Below are 27082 nucleotides of genomic sequence, written 5' to 3' on the forward strand. Positions count from 1 at the left end.
TGGTGGAGTACCAGACTGATTGTGAAACTCTTGATGAAGGGGGAGATGCAACCAATGAGGACTCTGCCCCTCATTGTTGATGAATCTGTTTCTTGGAATGCCACCACTCCTGCTGCCTCTATTCCGAAACCCAGCAATGTTTCTTCAGGAAATTCCTTGGAACTTGAATTATTGACGATGAAATTGGCTTTTGAATATAAAATGTTGGAAACTGAAGCTGAACTTAAGAAGGAGGAGTTGGCACAGCAAATGATACCCAAAGATAGAGACCTTGAACTTAAAAACAAGGACACTGAATGTCCGGCGGGAGTGAGTTGGCTGGTAAGTAGTCAATGTAAGCAACACCCCCTCTACCCCCCCGGGTGATGGGCCTGTCGGATGGCGAGAGAGGTAATCCGCCGGATTCAGGTTGCCCCCATATTCGTATTCCTGTAGGCCGATGCCCCAACATTCAATTCTCTGGGGCATTTTCATGCAAGGGTTGCCAAACAGCGACAGGAGCGCCTGGTGATCGGTGATCAGGGTGAACTTTTTCCAAATTATGAAATTGTGGAAATGCTCGCAGGCCCATATGGCAGCCAAGCTCTCCTTCTCTGCCTGCGAGTAGACAGACTCAGCGGTGGACAGGGCTCTGCTGGCGTATGCCATAATATGTCTGGGTGAATGTCAGCGCCGCTCGTCTGTGCCAGGATGTCCCCCAGGCCTACTGGACTGGCATCCACTACTATTTCTGTATGCCATGAGGGGTTGAAATAGGCCAGGCGATGTGCTTCCATTAGGGCTCTTTTGATCGCATCAAATCCTTGCTGGCATGTCGGGGTCCAGACGAATATGGCGTCCTTCTGTAGAAGCTTCCTGAGCGGCTCAGTAATTGAGGCGTAATGTGGAATGTATCTGGCGCAATATTCAGCCATTCCGAGGAATGACCGGATGTCGGCCACTTGGCTAGGTTCACCAAGCCTTGTGATTGTGTCTACCTTCTCCGGGTCAGGCGTCATCCCCTCACTCGAAAAGACGTGTCCAAAAAATGTTATCTTCGATTTGCTGAATCTACATTTGTCAATTGAGTGTGAGGCCAGTTGCTTGGACAGCTTCACACGTAGCAAGGAGAGCAGCGTCATGAGCCTCTTTGGATGATCCGAAGACGAGAATGTCATCACTGTAGTTTAGTGCACCTGTTATTGGCTTATGATTTGCCTCACCGTTTCCTGGAAGATTTCGGCTGCAGATGAGATTCCAAAATGTAATCTTCGGTATCGAAATAGTCCTTTGTGCATGGCGAACGTTGTTATTGCCCTGGAGTGTACTTCCAGTTTGTGGTACCCCTGTATCAGATCTAGTTTGGAAAACATGCTGGCATTGTTCAGCTGGACTATCATGTCTTCGATGGATGGGCCGGGGTGTCTTTCCCTTTGGATGGCGGTGTTGGCCACCCTCATGTCGACGCATAGCCGTAATCTCCCCCCATCCTTCGGCACGATGACCAAGGCTGAAACCCACGGGGTGGGTCCGGTTGCGTGCTCGATAATTCCATCAGCGAGCAGCTGATCAAGTTCTCTGGGCACTGCCTCTTGGAGGTGGAATACGACTCTCCTCGGGTGTTGCGCTACTGGCCTTACCCAGGGGTCAATATGTAGTTTGATTGGGGGTGCTTTCAGTTTCCCCAGGCCTGTGCACAGTTGAGGGAATTTCTGTTTTATGTCGAGTGTGGATATGAGGCTTTGAGTGTTGCCAAGGACTATGGCCCTTATGGACTCCTCACTGTCGTGACGGACCATGGTTGAAGTTATCACATCATCAGTCCCTGCATGGATATCACTGAGTCCTAGAGATGAAGCCGTATAGTAGCTGAGGAGGCAACAACCTTTTGTGAGGCACCTGATGACATGAGTGGTAGTGTCGGTTTGCCGACTTTTGAGGAGAAGACAGTGTTTGTAATGTCTGATGGTCTGTAGGGGTGAGGTCGCGCCCCACTGGAAGATCCTGGATTGGGTCAGCTGTAGCGCCGGTGGGTTGGGGATTCTCAGGTACTCCTGCTTGCCCATAATGTTCACAGTGGCGCATGAGTCCACCAGGAAGTGAAACAGGCAGTTGACCATCTTGATCGGGATTTTTGGGGCTTCCTTGGCTTCTTCACTGTCTAGGACAAGGTTGACGTACTCGTCCCATGTCGTTAGATCATAGTATGAGGTGTCTGCTGGGGCTGTAGGGTCGTAATCGTTCTCCTCTTCTGTATACCTCTCTGGGGGCTCGTCATACTCATCCGTCAGGTGAGGCGGTGGTTCATGATAGCCATAGCTCTGTGGGTAGTCTTGAAAATGGTATTCGTCAGCAGCGCGGACGTATTGTCGTTGGTTTGGCTGAGGTGGTCTCTGTTGGATGTATTGAGGCTGTGGCGGACGGTAAGGCGTCCCGTTGGGTGCCTGGGGTCTCAGGGTGGCGAATGGTCTTCCTTCCCTGCAGACGGACTGGAAATGGCCCTCTCTCCTGCAGTTTGCGCATCTTTGTAATAGGGCCGGGCATGACCCTGAGTGCGGGAATGCCATGCCGCAGCGGTAGAATTGTCTATGTAATCTCGGCACCTGTAGGTTGGGTTGTCTGTAGGGGTAGATGGCCCTGTCTCCTTGCCTCGGGGTAGGTGATTAGACTGCCGCTATGAGTTCTGTTGTGTCATGCTTTGGCGCGGCTGTGCCTGCCATGGACGCAGCTTGGGCATCCACCCTTTCAAAGATCCGGGCAAGTTCACTTACTTCAGGGATCATGAGGGGCTTCTTCAGAGTAGGCGACAAACAGCCTTCAATGATGCGGAGGCGTATGGCCTCATCCAGGGAGAAGGCGTTGAACTGGCAGTGGGCACCCTTCACTCTTAGGCACGTTATATATTCATCCACTGTCTCCTGTGGTTTCTGGATACATTGATTGAAAAGATATCTTTCGTAGTCTCTGTTGGGTTCGATTGTGAGCAGTTTGTCTAGGGCTGTAATGAAGGCAGCAAAAGTGTTCTGGTCGGCCGTTGGGATGGTTTTGACGATCATTTTCACCTCCCCCCCACCAAATTGAGAAAGATGTCACGCAGGTGAGGTGAGTCACCGTCTCCAGACCCTCTGACAAAATGATAAAAGTCTTCCATCCATTCTGTCCACCAAGGGCCCTTAGTGGCCTGGGGCGTCGTGGAAAATGGTAAGGGCATGCAGAGCTGTATGGACTTCGTGCTGCGGGTGGGTTGTGGTAAGGCCAGGTTGCTCATGGTGGTGGAGAGTAGCTTTAAGACGGGCCTCTGGGCAAAGGGGGAGACGTCTCTCCTGGCGTGTGGGCTCGTAAAATGAGTGACACTTGGGGAGCGCTATAATGTCACTTGTGCGCGTGGCACCCCTTCACCAGATGAAAATATATACAGTCTTGTACAAATGGGACCGTGTAACAATGCCAGCTGACAGGAGGCCCCCCTCTGAGGATGCCAGGGAGTATCAGCATAGGCAAGAATTATTAGGAGGGCCAGTGGCGTAGGAGGTGGAGCAGCAGCGCAGGCTCGGGGAGAGGGAGAGAGAGCCTGGCCTCATTGGCCAATGTTGATAATGATGTAATGCGGGCGGGCGGGCCGTGTTAGTGCTGTGTGACCCCCCTGTTGCTCTGCAGCTCACTGCTGCTGTGTCGGCGGCGCCGCTGTCGACCCTGCAGCTTCCTTCGGGAGGGCGCAGTGGGAGGAGAACCTCTGGAGGAGCGGGCGGCGTTACTTTTCCTGCTCCCCGCTTGTGGGCCCACTGTCTTCGGTGGGCATTTGCCTCCGAGAGGCAAAGCTACCTCTGTGTGCGTTGTCTGAGGGTGCAGGCGCCAGACTGGGGCAGCGGGGAGGCAGGGCTTGATGGGATCACCGGTGGCGGAACCAGGAGGCACACGGCAGCGGCGTGGAGGAGGAGGAGAACGCAGTCTGCAAGATCATGGCGATGCCGTGGTGAAGGAGGACGCAGTCGGCGGGATCGCCGGTCATGCAGTGTGGAGGACGCACGGTGCGGTCACTGGCAAGTAGGACTCCGGCTGGCAGGAGAAGACCTTGTCGCCAGTTGTTACCCGGGTGGGGCCTGGGTGAAACAGGAATAAGGACCCTCAGCCGGAGGTATTGAAACGTAACTTTGTTTATTCAACTCCTTTCCGAAACTGGCACAACAGGCACCAAACCACCTCCCTCAAACCCCACGTCACTAGCCTCGCCTCTAATGTGGCGGCCAGTCCCTTAAAGTGACAGAGGGCGATAACAGCTCTCTCCCCTGTATCCCGGTTTTTTCACATGGGTACAGGAGAGAGGAGCAGATTGCACAGTGCCATATTCAACAAACCATCTTCCCTTCAGATAAAAATAGACGGTAAGTGGGTTTAATTTGTCACTAATCTGACAAGTCCCTCCAGAGACTCATCTGTAAACACTGCACGCATTGAGTCTAGAACAGGCTCTGTCTCCTCCTCAGTTTTAGTTATATATCACAAATCCAGGCCAATTTTCATGCCTATCCCCAGCCAGTCTTGTTCTTCAATTACACTGCTTAGCTCACACTCCCATTTTGCCGCTTGTGCATTTTGACCTGGGAGACAGAGCTATAAGACTGTAAACGATTGATTGCTAATGCCAGGAGAGGCAACCTCAGTGACAATGGATACAATATTGGTGGTTTGTGCATGTGCGCATTCTGTGTTTGAAAAAACAGAGGTCAACAATAGACGCAGGAGGAAAGCAGTTGGTTAGAACAATTGGCAGATACTGGGCCCTTACTACTAGGCACAGTTGTGTGTGGAGATCCCCCCCGCCTGGGCAACCTGTAAAATAAAGATATACCACAAGCCCAGTCCATATATTGTTCAATTACTCTTATTCCCTTCTAAAATGTTTCTACCACCCCAATGTACGTGGACTAACAAGAGTTCCTCGAGGAGGCGTCGATGGATCCTTCTTGAGTGACTCCCTTTCAGGCAGGAGCCACGGATCGTCGATGGGCCTCGAAGAAGGTGAACTTTGCGTCGATGATCCTCGATGAAAAGTTTGTTGGCATCGAGGCAGCAGCTTCGGTCCTGGTGGTGCTCGTCGACGAAGCGTTGAAGACGTCCTGCAAGGATGAGGCGTGCGGGGCGCCTCAATGTCGATAGTTTGGGACCGCAAATAGTCTATGAAGAACCTTGGCCCAGCAAGGGTGTCGGTGGTCCGGCGTCTCTGCAGTCTTCGGGTGGTGGGAAACCGACCGGTGGATTCTCCTCGGCACATCAGCGGCCTCGACTTTCTCCGGCGGGACAAATTCGTCGGTGGTGCTGGTGAAAGATCCCTTCGATTCGAATGTCTTAATCAGTGGAGCGTTGCAGCTACGGTCATCGACGGCACGGCGACAAGCGGTCCCTGCTTCTGGGCAACATGATTTTGATGGGCCTCCAGCGGTTATAGCAAACCTGCGAAACCTGGTCCATGACGGTGGATGGAATGTCCGGTGCTTCTCTTCATTCTCCTCGGCGGTCCCAGTCTCCGGTCGGCAGCCTTTCGAGGGTCTGACTTCAAGGGAGCTTCGGTGAAGGTTAGCAGTGCACAATGGTCCCTCGTAGCACGGGAAGAGGTCTCCTAACCAGGTCCTTTGTCGGATCAGTCTCGACATCACAGCGGCTTTCAGATTGCAGTGAAGGTAACAGCAGTCAACCTTCTTCTTCGCGCTCGGCTTCGAGATCAAGCATCAGTTTTGACTTCAGCTTCTGAACGATTTCTAGCAGTGAGAGGCCCCCAGATATACTGTTGATCTCCCATTCATTCTGCTGTGTCACGCTCAGGCAACCAATCACTCAGAAGGGCATTCAGGCAGTCAGTCAGCCAATCAGGCATACAGTGCATTCAGGCCATACTCCTCCCTCTCAGACACTCACAACAAGGAATGTGCATTGGGACAAGTACCCAGCCATTCAGCACTACACACTGCATTCATACCAGTTTCGGGCAGGGCTGTCTCAGTCATTGTGTTCCATACCAGAAACCAGATATCCACAACAATAAGTGCATATTGGTCACACACTCCATTCACCCAGGTCCCACCCACAGGTTGTACCCACAACATACAGTCACTGGGAAGGCTCCAGCCAGTCTGGCCTGGACATCCCCCCACAATACCATTTGGAACTTCCACCCAACAGCCTGTCAGGGGGAAGGGACAGAGTCAGGGCTTCCCAGGACTTTGGGAAAACAATGTATCAGGCAATAGAAAGCACAAGACCACAGGGGTCATCTTGTTTCCTAGCAGGAATCAACTGATTCCAATGGCATGGCCTGGGTATCCCCAAAATGGAGGATACTCAAAGCACCTGTCAAATTCAGCATGGAGCTGCTACCAGCCCATACCCTGCTCTGTGGGCCACACACAGGTGCCCGAAAACATACACTAGGGGCACAGGGTTGTACCCCCACCCATGGGTGCCATAAGGGTATCCTAAGGGTCTGTACACCAAACCAAAAATAGGAAGAGCTGCACTGCCAGGAGTCCCACACGGACTCCTGGGCAGAAAACAATGCAGAACACATATGAAAAAGCACTGCAGGACAATGCATTTCCAGCATCACAATACCTAACAGAGATCTTTGAATGAGCACCCACATGGTGCCGGACCACTCTGTATAGTACCTGTCCTGGTTTCCAAAAGTTCAGTCACTCCTTGGATCTTCAATTATATTTGCGTCACTCATCACATAAGCCTCACACTCTGTTCTATGCAGATTTCTTCATACAATGTTGCTGCTTGCAACCTTGGTTCTAACACAGCTAACACAGACGGGTTTGCTATCAGTCTCTCTGACTCACCGGCTGTGCTGACTTTACTGGTACTGCTCTGGTGTAGGAGCCAAGGACAGTACTACTGCGGCAATCGCTCCTCCCCGCCCCGGCTATCGATGCGGGAGAGCCCCGGGTACCTTTGACACACAATGCACCTTTCTTCAGCTTAAATTACTGGTCTTATGTTTCTTATTCTCGAGGGCTCATAAAAGCAGCGTTTCCCCCCGAAAAGGCCAAGGGCAATTCCCTCCTTGCCACCCTTTCTGGTCTTGCCGTCTCTCTCCTCATTTTAAATTGTCAATCAGCACACCCGAGAAGCCCCGTTAAGTCCCGCTTTGCCACGGGTTACTCTGGAGTTCCTGTGCTTCCTGTGCTTTTTTGTGGATTCAGCGTTTTCAACAGACTATTATCCGCACTTCAACTACCAGCAGGTGAAGAATTGCCCAAGAAACTTATAGTTAACATCTACTTGCATACATATGCTGATATATTCTTTCTTGTTTATATTCAGGCTTCCTGCTTTGGGAGGGGCTATATATACGTGGATGCGCGCGCACCGCGCGGGCGCGCGCACCCGAGAAGCCCCGTTAAGTCCCGCTTTGCCGCTTTGCCGCGGTGAGGGTCTTAAATTGTGGGCTTATCAGCTAAAATAATTCTTATTCCACATTCTGCATAGTATTTTGCCTCTGAACTCATTGACTCTATTTCAATATGAAACGAGGCATTACCTCTTTAAAATCGGGGATGCCCACTGTAACCGCTTTACATTGCACTAATGGTGCGAGCCTTCCTTCTAACTCACCATCCTCTCTAACTAAAAAACCTCGACTAAGCTCTACCCCTCGCATGAGCATCATGAAACCCAAACCAACAAGTAAAGCTGAGCTATTGTTAGGGATGGACATTCGCCCTTTTTGTCGTGAACCAAGTCATGTGGACTCTTTTGATTTCAGTAATGGAATCACTTCAGCAGCAGTACCTGGTTGTGCGGATAAAACACCTGCAGTCTCAAAAAAGGACTTATCACACGGACAGTCTACCAGGATCAATGCAGCGGATGAGGGAATAACTGGTGAGACATCAAAGTCCGTGCCTTCGACCGTCTCCATGGTCACTTTTGCAAAAGAAAATGTGTCTCTTACAGACAGTATTATGCTAAACAATGTGTTAACTGGTGCTGTTGTGCCCTCAGCCAAAGCATCTAACAGCTCTGCATTGTCTGTAAATGACACCTCTAGTTCCAAATTGTCCACCATATCAAACACCGGAGATATGGCTGTAATTGATCTTGATACAAATGCTTCTGCTTTTTCAGCACACGCCTTTTCTGAAAATGTATCTAAGTCTCCAATTTTATTCACAAACATCAGCGCTGCCAACTCTGTGGCCAATTTGTCATGTATTGCTCCAACACCACGAAAAATGGGCAACAAGGGTACTTCTGATGTTGGATTGGTTGAAACTCAAAGTGTAAATATTGGTATTGCTCTGACTTCCATGAACACTGCTATTCTTGCTTTGGCCAAACTGTTTGAAGTTTTAGCTAACAAGGCTGATGTCCATTCTAATCAGCTTAATCAGCTACTATCTGAGCAACTTACGATCTCCAACAAGCTTGAAAGTCTGAGACAACCTTCAACCTTACCTATTATTAGAGGGTCAGTAGTTTCCCAGACTTCTTTCCAATCTGATGTGCCTGTGCATGGTTATCAGACCAAATCCTATAATTGATCTGATGAATGTTGTAAATGAAACATCAGTTGACCAGCCAAAAAAAACAAATTACTCACTTTTTGGTGTTAAGACAAATCCTTTTGACGTAGTGAAGTCGGGGCCTAAAAAGGGCGCCTTGTCAAAAAAATCTAAAAACATCAAATCTGTGGCCAAACGTACAACTCAAACTAAATCTTTCATCAAGAACCTTTCAACTCCAGTTACAACTACTGCAATCGCTTCCAAAGCTATAGCAAAAAAATATTTTCAACAATCGCAGGCAAAGATATTGCCAGCTCCAGCTGCCTCTGTTATGGCCTACAGTCCTTTAAATGATCTGTTAAGTGCTGCTACTGATATGTCTCAAAACACTTCCAAAAGACAAAGGGCCTCATTAGGACCCAGGCGATAAGGGGTTTACGGCAGCGTAAACAGCGCCGACCCTTACCGCCTGATTCCGAGGTCCCTTAGCGCCATGGCGGATTTAACACCTGCTTTTAGCAGGTGTTAAAATCCATGGCGCTAAGGGACCATGTTGTTAATTACGCCACCATAATTTACGGTGGCGTAATTAACGCCTTCCCCACTCCCATAATGCCCTATGGGGCAAAAATGGGAATGGGGAAGGGTAAATGGGGATTGGGGACTTACCGCCCCGCCAACCTCGGAATGGGGCGGTAAGTCCGCCAACCACCATGGCGTAAACGTAGTTTACGCCATGGTGGTAAAGGTACGACCCAGGCGGTAACTTACCGCCTGGGTCGTAATGAGGGCCAAACATCCAATGGCTTTTGTTTTAAATCTCCTTTGGCCATGGGAGTTTTGAACAATGAAAAGCGTCGTAAAGAAATAAGGCAAGCAGTCGATGAATACATGTCCTCCAAATCTGTTTCTAAGAACTTGACCTTTGCGCCGTGTGAAATGGCTATTATGCATGAGCCTTCTGCTCCAGTTGCACAGAAAGCGCAAATAACATGTTCACGAGTTTCTGACAAGACTGACTCAGGACAAACCGTGTCCCAGGCACCAATTCAGGATAAGATAAATGTTTCCGCTTCTGATTTTGTTGCTTCTGGTGACATGGAAAGACTGATTCAATCTACACTGACCACATTTTTTGAGGCTTCTGCCTCTTCCCAAACAAACCTTTGTAGTGTAAATCAGCCAATCTCCAACGCTCCGCCCATTCCAGCTAACCAAAAACCTGTGACTGCGTGTCGTAAGCGCCCAACGGTTCATTCATTGACACTCAGTTGCAAGCCCTTGCCAGCTAAACAATATAATCTTAATCGTGCCTCTGTGTTGTCTATATTTAGTGAAATTCCAGAGCTTGATGACATTGGCACCATCGACGTTGAGCTAGTGGAGTTCATTGATCCTTCAAAACGGTCCTATGTAAATCTCTGGATCAATTCGAGGCTCGTAGTTAATGCAATCTGGGCTGTGAAGTCTCAACTCATTGATCTTGGATTTATCCTCTTGCCAACTTCTGATTCCTCAGATTGCTTATTAACACCACAACAGGATACACACTCAAAGCAAAATACAAACAAAATTCAAGGTTTTTCCTCCCATACATGCAATTGTGACCCCAAAAGTAACCAATGTTAGCATTCTAAATCTTTAGAATCTGCTTTGTCTTTGATCAGTTGGAATTCCAGAGGGCATAGGCATGTATTGAATAATCGGATTTTGCAGTTGTTAGACCATGATGTAATTTTGTTACAAGAATCCTGGCTTACTAGTGTTCCATCATGGAATAACTATGATGTCCTTTTGATACCTGCAGTCAAGGGTTGCTTAGGGCGTCCCACCTCTGGTTTGTTAACCGCTGTCAAGCAGTCTTCCACCGTCCAGTTCCTCAAGAAGGCGACAGATATCAGAGGAATGCTTGATGGCTTAGCGAGAATTAAGAGTGGCAATGTGGAGAAGGTTGCCATCCTTGAAGAACTTCCGGGGAGGGGTACAGATCAGAGGTACGCGGCTAACTATCGCCCAATCTCCATTACTCCCTTCCTGGGCAAGCTCCTGGAGAAACTGGCCATCTCCCAGCTTAACCTCCACGCTGAATCTGTTGGTAGTTTTCATGACCATCAATCTGGCTTCAGAGCTGCCAGAAGCACGGAAACTGCTCTCCTGAACATCCGTGAGGACCTGCTCTCGAACCTCGATTCCAACACTCCGTGTGTTCTCATTCTACTCGATCTCTCCTCTGCCTTTGACACTGTCAACCATGCCATCCTGCTCAACCGTCTCCGTGATAACCTGGGTATCACTGCTCAGGCTCTGGCGTGGCTGACCTCTTTCCTTTCCAATCGACCCTCCCAGGTCCAACTGGGGTCCTTCCTCTCTGACATCTTTTTCTCCTCCTGTGGTGTTCCCCAGGGATCTAACCTCTCTCCCTGGCTTTTCAACCAGTATCTGGCACTCCTTGCCCTCCGCATCGCCGCTCTCTGCCCCAACTTCCAGTGCTATGCGGACGATACCCAGCTCATTTTCAGGCTACCCTCGGCCTCCTCCTCTCCTTCCCTCATCTCTGACTGTCTGTCTGCTATCCAGGAATGGTGTGCCGCCAATTACCTTTGCCTTAATGCCAGTAAGACTGAGATTCTACTTATTGGCACACCCACTCCCTCTTTCCCTGCAGCTCTCTGGCCGGCCTCCCTTGGCCCCCTTCCTGCTCCTACCTGCAAGGCAAAAAACCTCGGGGTCATCTTCGACTCCACACTCTCCTTCTCTCCTCATATATCAGACGTCTCTAAGAAGTCACACTACCAGCTGCACCTCCTCAGAGGTATTCTTCCCTTCCTCTCCTTTCCCCCAGAAGCTCACTGTCTCCCGAGCCCTGGTTCTCTCAAAGCTGGACTACTGTAACAGCCTCTATCTTAATCTGCCTGCCTCCACTCTCCGCCCTCTGCAACTCATCCAGAACAGAACTGCGAGACTTGTCCTTGGCCTCAAGCCCAGGGACGTATTTCTCCAGGACTGAAATCTCTACACTGGCTCCCAGTGGCTGTGAGGATTAAGTTCAAAACCCTTTGCATTGTCCACAATGCCTTCTGGGGCCTGGGGCCCAAATACCTTCAACTCTCTCTTCCTAAATATCTTCCTTCCCGAGCCCTTCGCTCATCCGTCTCCAACTCCCTCAGGGTCAGCCGCTTCTCGAAGCAACGAGCTGGGGGTAGATCTCTCTCTGCAGCAGGGGCCTCCCTCTGGAACAGCCTTCCTGCCTCCCTGAAACTTGAGGAGAACCACCTCCGGTTCCGGAAGCACCTCAAAACCTTCCTCTTTGCTTCTGCTTTCTCTCTCCCTCTCCCCTGCTGAACAGCTTTAATTCTTCACTGAATCTGCTCTGAATCTGCAACTGGGCCACTCTCAGTGACCTCGGTCCAGGGCCCAGCCACTCTCCACTTGCACTGCCTCCCTGGCACCCCCCTGCACTGCGGGACTGTCACTGTATCCTTACAGCCCCCCCTTCCCAGCACTTGTTCTGCATCTACCTTGCACTTGCCACCAGCTGGCCTTATTTATTATTTTTTACGCTACTTACCTTGTACTGCACTTCCCCACCTCCCCTTCCCCTTGCACTTTTCCCTTCCCCCCACCCCTGCACTTGCGCGATCTGAATGACACCTGGCCTAGTAGGATCGTTGTCTGTCTTCCCCTTGTCCCCCCCCCCGCCTCGTCGCGCCTTGAAACACTTGTGTATAGGCGCGTTACAAATGCTGCCATATCATATCATATCATATCACCTTAAAAGTTGAACCTTGGTTCTCCCCGAATGCATTTTTACAAATGACTAGAATTGTTGGAATTTTTTTTTCATGTGCTGCAATTAATGTTTACTGGAATCCCTTGGGTATTTCTGATGACTGGTTTCTAGAATCTGTGAACAAAGCTATTGATATTGTCACTCTCGATGGGCATACAGACCACATCTTCTTAGCTGGCGATTTAAACCTTCACTGCTTGGGTCTGAATTGTAAATCTGAAACACATCGCATTGTTAAGTGGAAAAGTTTCATCGAATCCTGAAACCTGTTTATGTTAAATGGTGCATTCGCACGGGACATCCCACCCAGACCCACTTGGCACCGTGCTCGTAGCCAGGGAATTATTGAATTCATCTATGTCAATGCACACATGTTAAATAATGTAACATCATTTCAAATAATTGACACAGAAGTGAGTGATCACAATGTCCTACATACAACTTGGCGTTCAAATTCTATCACAGCACAAGCAAAATCCACTTATGTTATGGGCTCCTGCAAGGTAAACTCAGCCAGGAATCCATTAACATGGACTGAGGCATCCTTGGAAGCCTTTAGGTCATGCTATGACGCTGATTTGAAGAGCAAAGCTGTGTGTAAATATCCCTCAGATGTAGTGTATTATGATTTAATGCAGCTATTTCAACCAGGCTCAATCATACAGAAACAAAAACAAACACTGCATCTGCACATTTTCGACCATGAAATCAGAATTAGGAAATCTATGGTTCGGGCAGAAAAGAGGGAAGCCCTTAAGCTCCCCGTAGACACACGATTAGCTGCCCTCACCCTCATTAAAACCAGGTGTAGGAATTGGCTAAACTTTATCAAACTGATGGAAGCAATATGTTGAAACTATTGGCATCTAAAAACTCTGCTCAGTCATGGAACATCATAAATCAAGTAACGGCAGGTCACCAGGTTGCTGTTCAAACTAATGATGTGACTGAGGAGATGTGGATTCATTACTATTCTGAACTATTTGCCCCCCACCCCCCGGCACATCCAAGTAGTTCTATGTCGGAGTCTCAGCCTCCTTTCCACCTATGTTTTGACAAAGACGACATTTTGTATTTCATCAAACAAGCAAGTAACTCTAGAGCACCTGGCCCGGATGGCTTGTCGAATGCACAAATGAAGCAATTCCCGGACATCTGGGCAGATATATTATATCTTATTTTTGAGTCTATTAATGTTTCCCAGAAAATCCCGATGTCCTGGAAACAATCCATCGTTATCCCTATCTATAAGAAGGGTGATCGGGCCAACCCGGCTAGCTATAGGCCCATCTCCTTGCTTGATGTGCCTGGGAAGATCTTTTGTCGCCTAATTCCGAGAGAGTTGAATACTTGGACTAAAAACTACTTTAAGAGAGATCCTCTTCAATCAGGATTCGTCAGTGGCCTTGGCACTCTTCCTAACATTATCACCATTAATATGCTTAAGTCACAATATGCGTCTAGGAAACAATCTTTATATTTTGCATTTATTGATTTCCGATCAGCATTTGACTCCATAAATCATGATCTTTTATTTTACAAGTTAAAATCCCTTGGCTGTCCAGCGTCTCTCTTGGCTTTAGTTATTCAGATACACACAGAGACCTCCATGCGAGTTAGGCTATCATTTGAAGGTCTTCTGTCTTCCTCCTTTCCCACTTTTGTGGGACTTAAATAGGGTTGCATTTTGGCGTCAATACTGTTTAATTTGTTTATTTTTGACATGGGTCTCTCTTTTCTCGGAATCATGTCGGATGCTCCTGAATTGGGTGGTCAGCGTATACCTAGGTTGCTCTATGCTGACGACCTAGTTTTAATATCCCAAACTCCCAGGGGACTCCAGAATTTGTTCTCTGCCCTCTCTGATTATGTCGAGAGGAATCAAGGTATAGTAATTTTGAACAAATCTCAGATTTTGGTTTGTAGACCTCACGGGAAATCCAAAAATCATAATGGAATTTGGTGCATGCGACAGGAACCCATGGAAATAGTTCTGGAATACAAATACTTGGGCCTTTTCATACAAAATAGTGTTGGTGATAGCAAATATTTGATTACCTTACAGTCAAAACTTTTGACTTTGCTCTCACAGGCTAAAATACTTCTCTATAAATATGGGAAATTTATTTTAAAGCATCTTTTAATGTTCTATGAGCAAAAAGTCATTCCTGTTCTCCTATATGGTGTGGAATCAAAGTTGTATTCAAATAATGAAACATGGAATAAATTGGAGGCAGCGTTTTGGAAAAGGGTTTTACATTTACCGAATTGCTCTCCCATGCCTACATTACGTTTTGAATTGGGTCTGAATTCACTATTTAGCAGGGTCAAATGGAGAATGTGCTGCTCCTTTCGTAAATGTTTGCTTGGCGTGGCTAACAATAATATACTAAGTACGGTTGCCCGCTACTTGTCCTCTTCTACTCTCGCTTTTCCTTTAAAATGGCGAAATCTAGTACTGAGTACCTTGGTAGAAGCCGATATTCCATTACAGCTTCTAATTGAAAATCCACTCCGTGCTAAAACAAAGTATTATCTATGGGATTGGATTCAAAATTATGACCTTTGTACAAAATACAAAGATTTCAATAATAATCATTTTGGGATTAAGCGTCTGGGTCAAGTGGCTGGTTATCTATTGAAATGCCCCTCCGCGAATGTACGGAATACATTTCTGCGCTTGAGACTCAATTTATGGACTACTAGGGAAGTGTTGGTGAGGCGTAAGATTATTTCTGCTGATTTAAATTTTTGTCGGTTTTGTGAATCCCATATTGTGAGGGAAACCCTAAAACATGTGATAATATCTTGCCTTAAATTGAAGGACATGCGGGCTAAACATTTCACCAATCTGTTGAATTTTCATGAGGAACTGGATGAAAACGAGATATGGAGCATTTTAGTTAATAGCGCAAGATTTTCGGTCATAAATGCCTTGGTGCACTTTTTGGAACCCATTTTACCTGGTGAAATCTATTTACAAACTTAATTTGAACTATGAATTCCATTAGTATATACTCAAAGTTATTTTTGTGCACTCGAGAAATCAATTGAAATGTATTAGATTTTAAGTTTTAAATTTCCATATTAATTGCTCACATTCTGTTTCATTTGCCATGTTCAGAATTGTAACCTTTTATTATTGTTACATTTTTGTTTGTTATTAATTGTGTTGAATGAAATTGGAAATGTATATCTGTTTGATAATTTTGAAAAGTTGATTAATTCAGCTGTATCAAAATAAAAAAAAAATACAAAAAAAAAAAAATTGTCATTTTGGAACTGTTGCTTCCTCGTGTGTTTTTCCTTGCTCAGAGTGTGCTTTGGTGCTCTGCCTTTTTTGGGGTGGGGAATGGTGATGGAAGTCAGGTGTGTGTAGTTATCAGTAGTTGCCTGACTCTGCCTGACCCTTGTGTTGGGACATGTCAGGTATGCAGTTTGGGTGTTAATCTGTTTTCTTTCGCAGTGAGCTGTCCATGAGAAAGTGCTTGTGTCGGGAAAGGGGGGTTGAGTTCCTACGTATCGTACCTGGTAGGATGGGGAAAAGGTCTTACAGGGAAGAGGATATCACGTCTCACCGTCCGGTGTCCCACTCCCAGAAGACCCTTCATCCAGCTGATCCTCCTGCACTGGTCCACCCCCAGGAACTGGATACAAAAGCGATGGCCGTGCCCTGGCCACCTGGATGACAGATCCCCAGGAATGAGTGGGTGAGACACCTTCTGGTTTCTCACAGGTCCCAGGCGCAGCTAGGACAGCAAATTCAAACAGATCGCGGAACAGAACTGCTTGAAAAGGCGCTGTCAAAGAATCGCCCCTTAAGACAGAACTTTTATACAGTGCAAAGTAATTAGTATTTGTGATCGTGCAACATGAAAATATCTCCCCACACAAAGCTGATGGGTCTTCGCACTTTGACCCTGTACAGGAAAAGATACATTGCAAACAATAATTGGGTCCACAAACCTTCCCACATCGCCCTCCATTACAGTTTGTGATGTCACAATCCACCCCAAATTCCCACAGCACAAAGCTAAGTCATTGAAACATTTGAGACGACCAGCAGAACTTTAATAAACTGTCCTGGTTGCTTAATCCTGAGTCTCATGAGAATTGCTTTCCCCCATGACACAACCAGAGCCTTGAACCACAGATGTACTGCTACACAAATGTTGCATATCGGGGACACTCTAACCCTTTTCTCAGGGAAATTGTTCTACAGGGTAATTTGAAAATGCTGTGGTTTTTTTCGGATCCTTTAGAAAATCGTATTTCATAAATGATTTTGAATTATAAAATGGTCATGCTTTACTTATTAGTTGGCGGAACCTGTGAGCTTTAATCTGTGACTTTGAAAAATAACAACTACTGTGTACTTCTCTCAGCGCTGGTCTGGGATTGCAGACTCTGCACTAAACCACCAGCCACAGCGGCCTTTGCCGCATCTAAAATGTTAGCACACGTTTTCTGCTAAATCAAGCTTTTAAGGCCTATTTACCATGTTTCGTTCTACCCCTAAATTTGATTATACTTACCTGTGCCCCAGTATTTATGGATTAGTTTTATTAAGCATTTAATTTCACAGATATCAGAAAGAGCCCCCTCCCCTTTTACAGTGCTACTCTCGCAGCTGATAAGTGCATTCCTTCATACCGTGCTGGGCTTGCATTTTTATTACAGGTACACAAGCAACCCTTCAGCGTTGGGCAGCAGTTCGCCTGCTCATCCCCCTACACTGGATTTCTGCTGCTGCCAAGCTCTCTCCGAGCTTCTTCATGACGTGACAGTCTGTTCCTGTCAGGTACTTCTCCTTCTTCCTTAATATCCATTGGCGATTTAAAGATCCCACCACAGTGCCACTCCTTACAACAACTTTTGTTTTTCTGACTTTGCGGATCTCCATTACTCTATCCCTCTTTCTCGGCCAGAAGTGTAGTTTGAGTCGTGAACATGCAAGGAATAATCAGTCAAGCTTGCTGTCTCCTTTTCTACATAACAATATGGCATGAGGAATGGAGGGAATATCCCTAAAAGGAAAAGGGGGATACCATGTGTCATCTGACAATGTCTCACTCCTCCCCCCGATGGTTGCCTCCCCCATGTGATCCTTCCTCATATAGACATGCCCAAGGTCAGGATCAGGAATCAGCTGCCATCCCCTGGCCACAGGGGGAGAGGCTACTTCCACAACAGCTCAGTCCTCAGCAGGACAGGTAGTAAAGAATGAGTAAGTGATTATATAGGTGTGTATTGGATCTATGCAGTAGGTTCACCATTTATCCAGAACTTGCAGGTTTTGGGAGAGTAATATGTGAATATGAATTAAGCTGGACTTTATTCAGGAGGAACTGGCACCTCTCTAGATTTGCTTGCACCCATTCTTACCATGGTACAGAAAGAATGTCTTTTTGCAGACAGTTCATGCAGCTCTCCATTAGCTCTAGGTGCTACCACATTCGGAGGCTGGTGACGTCGATATGGCTCATGGCGACCACTTTTCCCTTGTAGTTAGTGCTTTCTGTGATAACACACAAGCTCCAATCCTCCCCCGTTTCCATCAGTTCAGTTAAATTTAATTTCGTTTAAGTTCACTTTGATTTTCCAGATCCCGCTAACTGCTTCATGCATGAAGCATTTTGACACTGTTTATTTTCCCTCTTTAATCAGCCCAGTATACAGAGAGGTCCAGAAACAGGGTATGTATGACAAGGCGTGGATGATAGCCTGCTCATTTTTTCATTGTGCTTAGAGAGGAAACAAATGTTTAGCGATCAACGACTGCACGTGTAAGGTTCGGGTAGTGTCAGGAATGCTCAAGAATGGACACGTTGCCACGCACAAACCCCCCAGCCCCGACTCACCACGCTCACAGGGGAGGACCTTGCATATCGATTCCTGCACCCAGGGGACACAGGGCACAACAAGGGTTGCGAGACTGGCATCTGGTGTGGCGCCTGCCCTCAAGATGGCGGCCCGTCAGGCACTAGTCAGGCATCACAAGGTCAGCGAACAGCAACAAACCACGCCCGGCCCGTGCTACTTAAGGGTCTAGAAAGGCTTTCACTGTGTCTTTGCAACAGTGAAGTTCCAGGCGATGTGTAGAGGCACTACACAACATCCTAAGAAGTAAGATATTACAGTTTTAGGGCGAATTAGGAAAACTCCACGTTTTCATAGTTAGGTATGATTTGCAGACAATTTTGTTTAAGTATATTAGAGAAAAGAGGGGAGAGGAGACCCAATTCAATAGTGTTCTTACCCAGAGACTACTATCTGGGGATCAGAGTCTGCCTTTTTCTTTCCAAACAATCCTGCTTTCATCACCTTCTCTTCACGGTCCGGTCTGCCTTCAACCAAGGTAAGACTTTATCTGTATGTTCACTTCCACTGTTGATTGGTGGACGTTTGGTTCCCTTCAGCCACTTACCCTTATATTTCTCCCCCAGCCTGGTGTGGAATCCTATCTACCCAACCACTGTCTGGTTCCCAGGACCTCCTTCAATATCCTGACGCAGCGACATATTACCAGTCAGGCAGATTGGGTTCCGCTGGTGATCTCTGTGTTTACTATCATCGCAGGGATCATAACCTAACCCGGTAGTCTGTTCATCTTCACCAGTACTGACCCTGCTAAGGACACCTTCGGATCAAGGTACTAGCTGATTGCAAGACCTTGGTGGTCCATACTGGTCAGAATATAGCAGGCCATCATAGACACGGCCACCTCCATGATAAACCTACAAGCAGAAATGACTGCATATAGAGCAGACAATGAAACCATTGCCAATAAGGTGATGGAAATCCAAACCTCAATCACTGAACTCCAGACTCAAGTTCAACCAGACTACTCCTCTCGGTATGATGGAGGAATACCGTCAGGCTATGGCAAAACCATTAGACCAGCGACCTTTCAGTTCTCATATGGGACTGGTCAAAACTCTAGACCAAGTGGGGACTGTGATGCTGGAAATGCATTGGAGGGACAGGGCCTCCCTGTCCTTGTTCTGTAGTCCTTTTTCATGTGTGTTCTGTACTGTTTTCTGCCCAGGAGTCCATGTGGGACTCCTGGCAGTGCAGCTATTCCTCTATTTGGTTTGGTGTACAGACCCTTGGTATACCATTATGGCACCCATGGGTGGGGGGTACAACCCTGTACCTCTAATGTATGTTTTTGGGCACCTGTGTGTGGCCCACAGAGCAGGGTATGGGCTGGTGGTATCTCCATGCTGAATTTGACAGGTGCTCTGAGTATCCTCCATTTTGGGATACCTAGGCCCTGCCATTCCTGGTAGAAGACAAGATGGCCACTGTGGCCTCTTGCTTTCTATTGCCTGTTACCAGTCCTGGGAAGCCCTGACTCTGTCCCTTCCCCATGACTGGCTGTTGGGTGGAAGTTCCATATATGGTATTGCGGGGGAAGTCCAGGCCAGACTGACTGGAGTCTTCCCGGTGACTGTATTTTGTGGGTACACCCTGTGGGTGGGACCTAAGTGAATGGAGTGTGTGACCAATATGCACTTCATGTTATGGGTGTCTGGTTTCTGGTATTTATTTATTTTATTTAATGCATTTGTTATACACCCAACCCCTTCGGTATCACAGCGTACGTTACAGAAAGCTTAATTCTGTAGTTACAATGGGAGAACAAGCAAGGAAGAACATGCAAAATGGCAGACATCTAAAATTGACAAGGTCTAATATCAGACAGCTTTCCAATCAGGAAGGTACGCAGTAGCGGGATAAGGCCGGCTGTGCGGTGGTGCTTGTCATCTTGGGCTAATATTGTTGAATAGCCAGGTTTTTAGGATTTTTTAAAATCTAGTGTGGGAAGGCTCATTTCTCGGTGCAGTTGGGATGGACTTCCAAGTTGATGGAGCTAGGACAGGAAAGCTGCTATCCCCAGACCTTGTTAGTTTGAAGCGTGGGACGCGGAGTTGGGAGTTGTTATTCGATCTTAGGGCTCTTGTAGAGGAGTAGGGTGTTACTGTGCTGTTGAGGTAAACGGGGGCCTTCTTAGCTTTGCATTTGTGTGTGATGAAGAGGTTTGAATAATATTCTAGCTCTGACGGGCAACCAGTGCACTTCTCTTCTGGTGTTGGAAATATGGTCTGATTTTTTTATGCCTAGTGCAGCTCTTAGATATAAACAAGGGGGGGCGTCCTACCCTCAATATTTAGTGTATGCAATTATTAAATGCAAAAACATTAATCCCTTTGTAAAGTGTCAGAGGGACAAGAACATCCTTGTCTCTCTGAGATGCAAGCCGAAGAAACATATCCTAAACACTTTTATTACAGCAGCTTTTATTATTTAGCTGTTGGGTCAAATTGCATGTGTTTAGATTAGTGAAACAAAATCATATTCAATATGAACCTTTGAGACAGTTCAGCGGATACAGCTGAAACAATTAAATTAGTCAAACAAACCGTGTACTGTCTCAATCATTATTCTCATCTGGCTGCTGGTCAATTTAGCAGAAGTGACAAATATAAAGCAAAACATCAAGGACTTCTCATGTCCGTGAACAAATAGTGCGTGGGTTGTAACCACTATATACAACATGCATCCACAAACTCATGAATCAAATACATTGCAATCTTGCATGAAAGTACATTGTATTAGCAGTGCTAGATTGTTTGACTCAAGGCATTAAATGAGCTTGTATGCAGTCCGTTAATTCTATCCACACATATTGACGGCCGGTGTACCTGGCCTTTCTACTCGAAATGGGGTAGACCTGCTTTTTGACAGACGGATAGAGCCCTGGGTGTATCCATTAGATAGCAAATAACTACAAAGTCCCCAGAGGGATGTGTGAAGTCCCACATGAAGAGGTTAGAGACCTAAAGAAAAGGACTACTAATGCCTGGCAGAAGGGTGACCTGCAAGGAGGTCGACGTCTAGATTGCAAGTTAGATGTTCTTGAGGTGGACAATAAGGGCAGCTCTTAGAGCTTTGTTTTGTAAAAGTTGGAGTTTTGCTAGATTTGCTTTTGAGGAACCTAATAGTAGTACATTACAATAGTTTAATCTAGACAGGATTAATGCACGGGCAAGAGTGATACAATTGTCTGGGGTAATGAATTGTCAGCTTAATGCTATGAGTTTAGTGGTGTAGGATATTGAGGTTGAGAGAGTATTGATGTGCTTGGTCATGGTAAGATTTTAATCCAAGTAAACACCCAGAGTTTTGACTTGGTTGAGAATTGGGATGGGAGTGCCATCAATGATGATGGAAGAATACGCTGGGTGGAGGGATTTGATTTTGGTAGGTGTGCCCACAATGAGGATCTCAGTCTTTTCCTCATTGAGGCAGAGACTATTGGTAGCCATCCAGGTTTGTCTGATGGCATACATTTAATTTATAGGATTGTGTCTTGCTCGTGGTTCCCTGAAATGGGAATCAGGATCTGAGTGTCACCGGTGAAGATAGTTTAGATCACACCCATGGCGTCCAGAGCGGCAAAGAGAAGCTTAGTATAGGCATTGTAAAATGTAGGAGATAGGCAGGAGCCTTGCGGCACACCTATGGGTACAGGAATAGGATCAGCTGCTTCCTTTCTTATGGTGGCTCTAGAGGTTCGGTCGGATAAGAAGGATTTGACCCAGCAGGTAGCTTCATGTGAGAAGTGGAAGTTGTCTGCCAGTGTGATACAGAGTTTGTCATGGTCAATCAGATCAAACGCAGCTGATAAGTCTAAGAGGAGTAGGATGCAGAGGTTACCAGAGTCTCTGATGGCATCCATTTTGATTTTAAGGTCCAATAATGCTGTGTCTGTGCTATGGCTGGGCTGAAAGCCAGATTATCTTGTTCCTAGATGATGGTTCGATTACAGATGAAGTTGAAATTGAGAGTAAGCTATTTTTTGTCTATTATTTACAGGAGAAAATGGACAGTGGTGATAGGGCAGTAGTTAGTGGGTATGGAGGGGTCCAGAGAGGGTTTTTTCAGGGGAGGCGTGACCCAGGCTTCTTTAATCATGGTGGGGACAACATTAGTTCTGAAAGAAGCATTGACGAAGTCAGCAATGATGGGAGAAACTGTGGGGGCACATAGTTTAATGAGTTGGGCTGGAAAACAGTCTCCTTTGCAGTTTGATGGTTTAAGACCTGTGATAATCTCTTGGACTTGGGTCTGGTTGACGAGCGAGAAACTAAACTATTGGCCTGTTTTGTCGAGGTCTAAGTCTTGAGGTGATGAGGGTGGACCTTTATTAGCTAGTAATTTAGTTTGGCTAATATTTTGTCTTGGAGCGTGTCAATTTTTGCAGCTAGCCCATGCTGGATCGTAGTGCACCAATCTTTGCTAGCTATTGTTTGGGTGGTCAAGGGGATGGTGTTTTCCAGTTCCCATAAGATGTTGAACAGCTCTTTGGAATTAGAGGCAGCATTGTTGATTCGGGAGTTCAGTGCGTCTGCTTTCTGTTCAATAACGGTGGTTTTATATTTGTGAGTTACCTCTCAGAGGTGTTTAGCAGAGTCTGGTGTAGGGGATTTTTTGTGACCATGTTCAAGAGATCTTTTATGATGCCTAAGCACTACCAGTTCTTCATTGAACCACGGATTTTAGCTTTTGCCTTTGCATGGGATTTTGGTAACAATCGGGGCAAGAATGTTAATGGTACTTTTCAAGCACTCTTGGTAGGCGATGGCGATACAATTTGGATCTGCATTTTGAGTAGTCGGAGGCAGATTGGCTAAGGCCTCAGCTAGCCGAGGGGAGAGGTTGTCAAATGTGAGGTTGCATATGTTTCTTGTTTGAATGGGGTTCATGTGAATGGTAGTGGTGGTGATTTTTTCATGGGGAGTCAAGGAGAAGTTGATTAGGTGGTGGTTGGACCAGATGATCTCGCTAATAGAGTTGATCAATAGGCAAACGTTTTGGGTCAGCACCCAATCGAGAATTCTCCCTTTTCTGCATCAGCTGTATAGTGTAGGGGGATAACGCTGATAGAGGATTTCTTGGCTGAATGTGTTGTCTGTGCAAACTGGGAATATTTGGGTGGTCTGTTGTGCGTGCTGTTGGTCTGTAGTCATGAGGCTAGTCTGAGTAGTCTAAGCTGACCCCGGATAGGGCGCTGGGTTGTTGGAGTCTGACGTGGTAGTCTGGACCTAAGTTTGTCTCTTCGAGTAGCATCCGAAATTTGTAGGGAGATCCCATAGGATATATTCGTAGCGGTAAGGTGGTTTGCACCAGTAGGGTATGAGCTACTTATGGGGGTGGCCAAGCTTTTGTTACTGCTGAGTAGATACTTGTTTGTGGAGGTGGACGGAAATGAAAGGGTCTTTGGAAGAAATGGGGTAGGACATGGAAGAGGGTGATGACGGTAGCAACCTAACTTTCCTAGGCCATTATTGAGAGGGATGAAAGCACCTAGTGAACAGGAGGCTCCATTAAGGAAATGCATTGCTACGTACATGGTGCGGGAACCGCGAAAAGCTGGGGCCGACTGAGCAGTGGCTGCGAAGCACCTAGGGGTCCTCTAAGTGTGGCTGTGGGGGTCAGGGGCCCAGGGCAAAGAGTGGCTACCTTTCAAACAGCATTGGCCTAAGATGACAGTAGTTAGTTAGTAACAAAAGAGATTCTTTAAAACAAAAACAAAAAATTGTGACAATGAGGCTCGGGATATCTTGTCATGAACATGAGACAGAGCGCATACGTGACGTATAGTGAGTCACTGGACAGTAGCGAGATGGGATCCAGAGGCAATTTGAGCATGCGATCAAGTCACAAGTGGGGGAGTGTCAGAATAAATGCGCTTGCAATGGTAGGTTCATACATAAGGGCGTGGTTCAGGCAGACATTAGATAAATGCTGGGACTGTGACAGGGGTCATGCGCTATCGCAAGGAGTTGGTGGGCAGCGTACAGTATTAACAACGTTGCTCTTATTCAATAAAATAATGTTTCATACAAGCTGACTAGTGTTCAGATGAACTAAGCATATTGAAATGAGGCTAGGACACGATACACTTGGCAGACGATAAAAACATTGCGATCAGTTAAATACAAGTAGCTGACTGAGGCAAGACATTTCATACAGGACGGTTGATTTTGGCCCTGAAACACTAAAGCTCCCCCGTGCCTGATCCAACCGTGCAGACTGCCCTCAGAACCCTGGTTCTCGGATCAACTAAAAGCTGCACGACTTTAATTAAGACAGGCCGAGAGACAGTGGCACAAAGCCTATGATCATACTCAGAATAAACTATATAAGGCATGCTCAACAGAATATTCAGCAGCCATTAAAACAGCCAAAGTGGCATATATTTCCATAACAATTGAGCTCACTGGCCTCGGCTGAAAAACGGACTCCCAAGGTCACCCCCACTCAGGAATTATGTGATGATCTATCTCAGTATTTTATTGCGAAAATTAATACTATTCGCCAGAACATCTTCGCGTCACTCGCTACCTCCACTTCTATGGAAAAACATTCTCCTCCCATTAGGGGTTCTGCTAACCTGTCAGGCTGGTTTGTTTTCCCTATGTTCTCGAAGAATCAGTCTTGACTACTATCTCTAAAATTAAATCATGTTCTCCTTCGGATGCTGTCCCACTAGCGGTGATGAAACAGATCACCCCAGCCCTTCTTACGGAAATCACGGCAGCCATCAATAATTCTTGCCAATCTGGGCAGGTGCCTCAAGAATTGAAGGCTGCAAGAGTGATTCCTGTTCTGAAGAAACCCTCCCTTAATCCTGCTACTCTATATAACTTCTGTCCTATTTCTCTTCTCCCCTTTCTCTCTAAATTGCTAGAATCACTGATGTCACCCCTACTGTCTGCCTTTCTTGAATCCTCATGCTTGCTCGATTCTGCTCAATCTGCGTTCCGACCAGGTAGGGGCACAGAGAGTGTTGTATTCACCGTCCAGCATGATATGGCCAGGCTGGTGGATGCAGGTGTGTGCTCTGATTTTGTTAGATCTTTCAGCAACCTTCAACACTGTGGACCACCCCATCCTGCTGTCCCGTCTTGCCCAGTTGGGAATATCTGGACAGGTACTAGCCTGGTTCACCTCTTTCCTGGCGGACTGTACCCAGACTCTCACTATGCCCCCCTTCTCTTCTGTTCCCTGCCACCTCAGCTGTGGAGTACCGCAGGGCTCCTCCTTGTCGCCGATTCTGTTTAACATCTATATTTGGGCCCTTGTGTGTCTCATACGCTCCTTGGTGTCAGGTGCTACTCATACACGGACGAATCTCAGATCCTGATCCGTTTAGATCTTGATCAGGCGGAGGTGTCGTCGTGCCTGCGGCGGTGCCTGGTGGCCGTGGGAGAGTGGATGGACCATAATTGGCTCAAATTGAACAGAGACAAGACGGAGGTGATGGTGGTAGGCTGCCCTCCTGACCCCTCACTCTTGGTGTCTTCTTTATGCCCTTCTTCTTTGGGCCCCCTCCCCATCCCGGTGGACAAGGTTAAAAACATGGGGGTAGTACGGTGAGCCTCCCTATTTATGGACAAGCAAGTAACACGTGTGCCTAGCCGGTCATTTCCAACTGAAAACATTAAAGAAGGTGCTTCCGATGATCCCCTCCCCCCTAAATCCCCGGTCGTGGTGGCTATAGTGATCTCGGGGCTGGACATTTGTAACTCCCTGGCTCAGCCTAAGGGAGTGATCTACCGGCTGCAATGTCTCCAAAATCTGGCCGCCCGGGTTACTACTGGCTCTCCTTATGGAGCCCATATATCCCCAGTTCTCCGATCCCTGCACTGGCTCCCGGTGACTCAACGAGTCAACTTTAAAGCACTGTGCACTGTCCATTGTGCTCTACATGGCCAAGGGATGGAATACCTCCAAGCGAAATTCGAGTGTGTCGAGGACTGATCCGAGAGAGGACATGGCTAGGAGACCTCTTCCCGACCTACGAGGGAACATCGTGCACCGCTAACCTTCACCAAAGCGCCCTGGAAGCCAGCCCTCGAAAAACTGTCGACCGGAGAAAAGGACCGCCGGGGAATCCGAAGAGAAGCAACCAGACAGTCGTCCACCATCATCGACCAGGGTTCACAGGTTTGCTATAACCACTGGAAGCCCGTTGAAGTGAGTTGCCCAGAAGCGGGGACTGCTTGATGTCGTGCTACCGATGACCGGATCCGCAACTCTACATTGATTAAGACAGTTTGACTCCAAGAACACTCTTGCCTGCACAGTCGACCGCTTTGTCCCGCCGGAGAAAGTCGAGGCCGCTGATGCGCCGAGGAGCATCCGCCAGTGGGTTTACCACCAACCGAAGACCGCAGAGACGCCGGACGACTCGACGCCCTTGCCGGGCCAAAGTTCTTCATAGACTCTTTGCGGCAACTAACTATCATAGTCGAGGTGCACCGCATGCCTCATCTTCGCAGGATGTCCATGACTGATCATCGACAAGCACCGCCAGTAACGGAGCTGCTGCCTCGACGCCTTGTTCACCACTTCTTCGAGGGATCTCGATGATCCGTGGCTCCTGCCTTAAAGGGAGCCGCTCAAGTAGGATCCGTTGACGACCCGACATCGAACTCTGCTATTCCAGGTACATTGGGGTGATAGAATTATTATAGAAGGAAATAAGACTCATATAAACAATATATGGACTGGGCTTGTGTTATATCTTTATTTACAAGTTGCCCAGCTGGGGGGATCCTCATACAGAACTGCTCCTGGTGGAAGGGGCCCAGTATTCTGCCTATTGTTTTATCCAACCTGCTTTCCTGCTATGTCTATTGTTGGTTCATTTTATTAATTGGTTTGTATGACATTTGAACTAAGTACAGTTAATGCATTTTAATGGAATCAAAGCATAATTCTGGTACCACAT

The 27082-nt window shown here is 47.1% G+C and overlaps 2 long non-coding RNA genes across 2 annotated transcripts in view; one reads left to right on the forward strand and one right to left on the reverse strand.

Moving 5' to 3' along the window:
* Positions 1-18246, reverse strand: part of LOC138525652 (uncharacterized) — a 271187-nt gene extending 252941 nt beyond the window's left edge. The window contains exon 1 of the long non-coding RNA XR_011283399.1: positions 18138-18246. This is a non-coding gene — a long non-coding RNA (uncharacterized lncRNA). The remainder of the gene's footprint in view (positions 1-18137) is intronic.
* Positions 18247-18334: 88 nt separating this feature from the next.
* Positions 18335-27082, forward strand: part of LOC138526497 (uncharacterized) — a 283317-nt gene continuing 274569 nt past the window's right edge. Inside the window, exon 1 of the long non-coding RNA XR_011283584.1 lies at positions 18335-18402. This is a non-coding gene — a long non-coding RNA (uncharacterized lncRNA). The remainder of the gene's footprint in view (positions 18403-27082) is intronic.

Source organism: Ambystoma mexicanum, chromosome 7p (genome assembly GCF_040938575.1).
Source record: "Ambystoma mexicanum isolate Mex_15411 chromosome 7p, UKY_AmexF1_1, whole genome shotgun sequence".
Classification (NCBI taxonomy): domain Eukaryota; kingdom Metazoa; phylum Chordata; class Amphibia; order Caudata; family Ambystomatidae; genus Ambystoma; species Ambystoma mexicanum.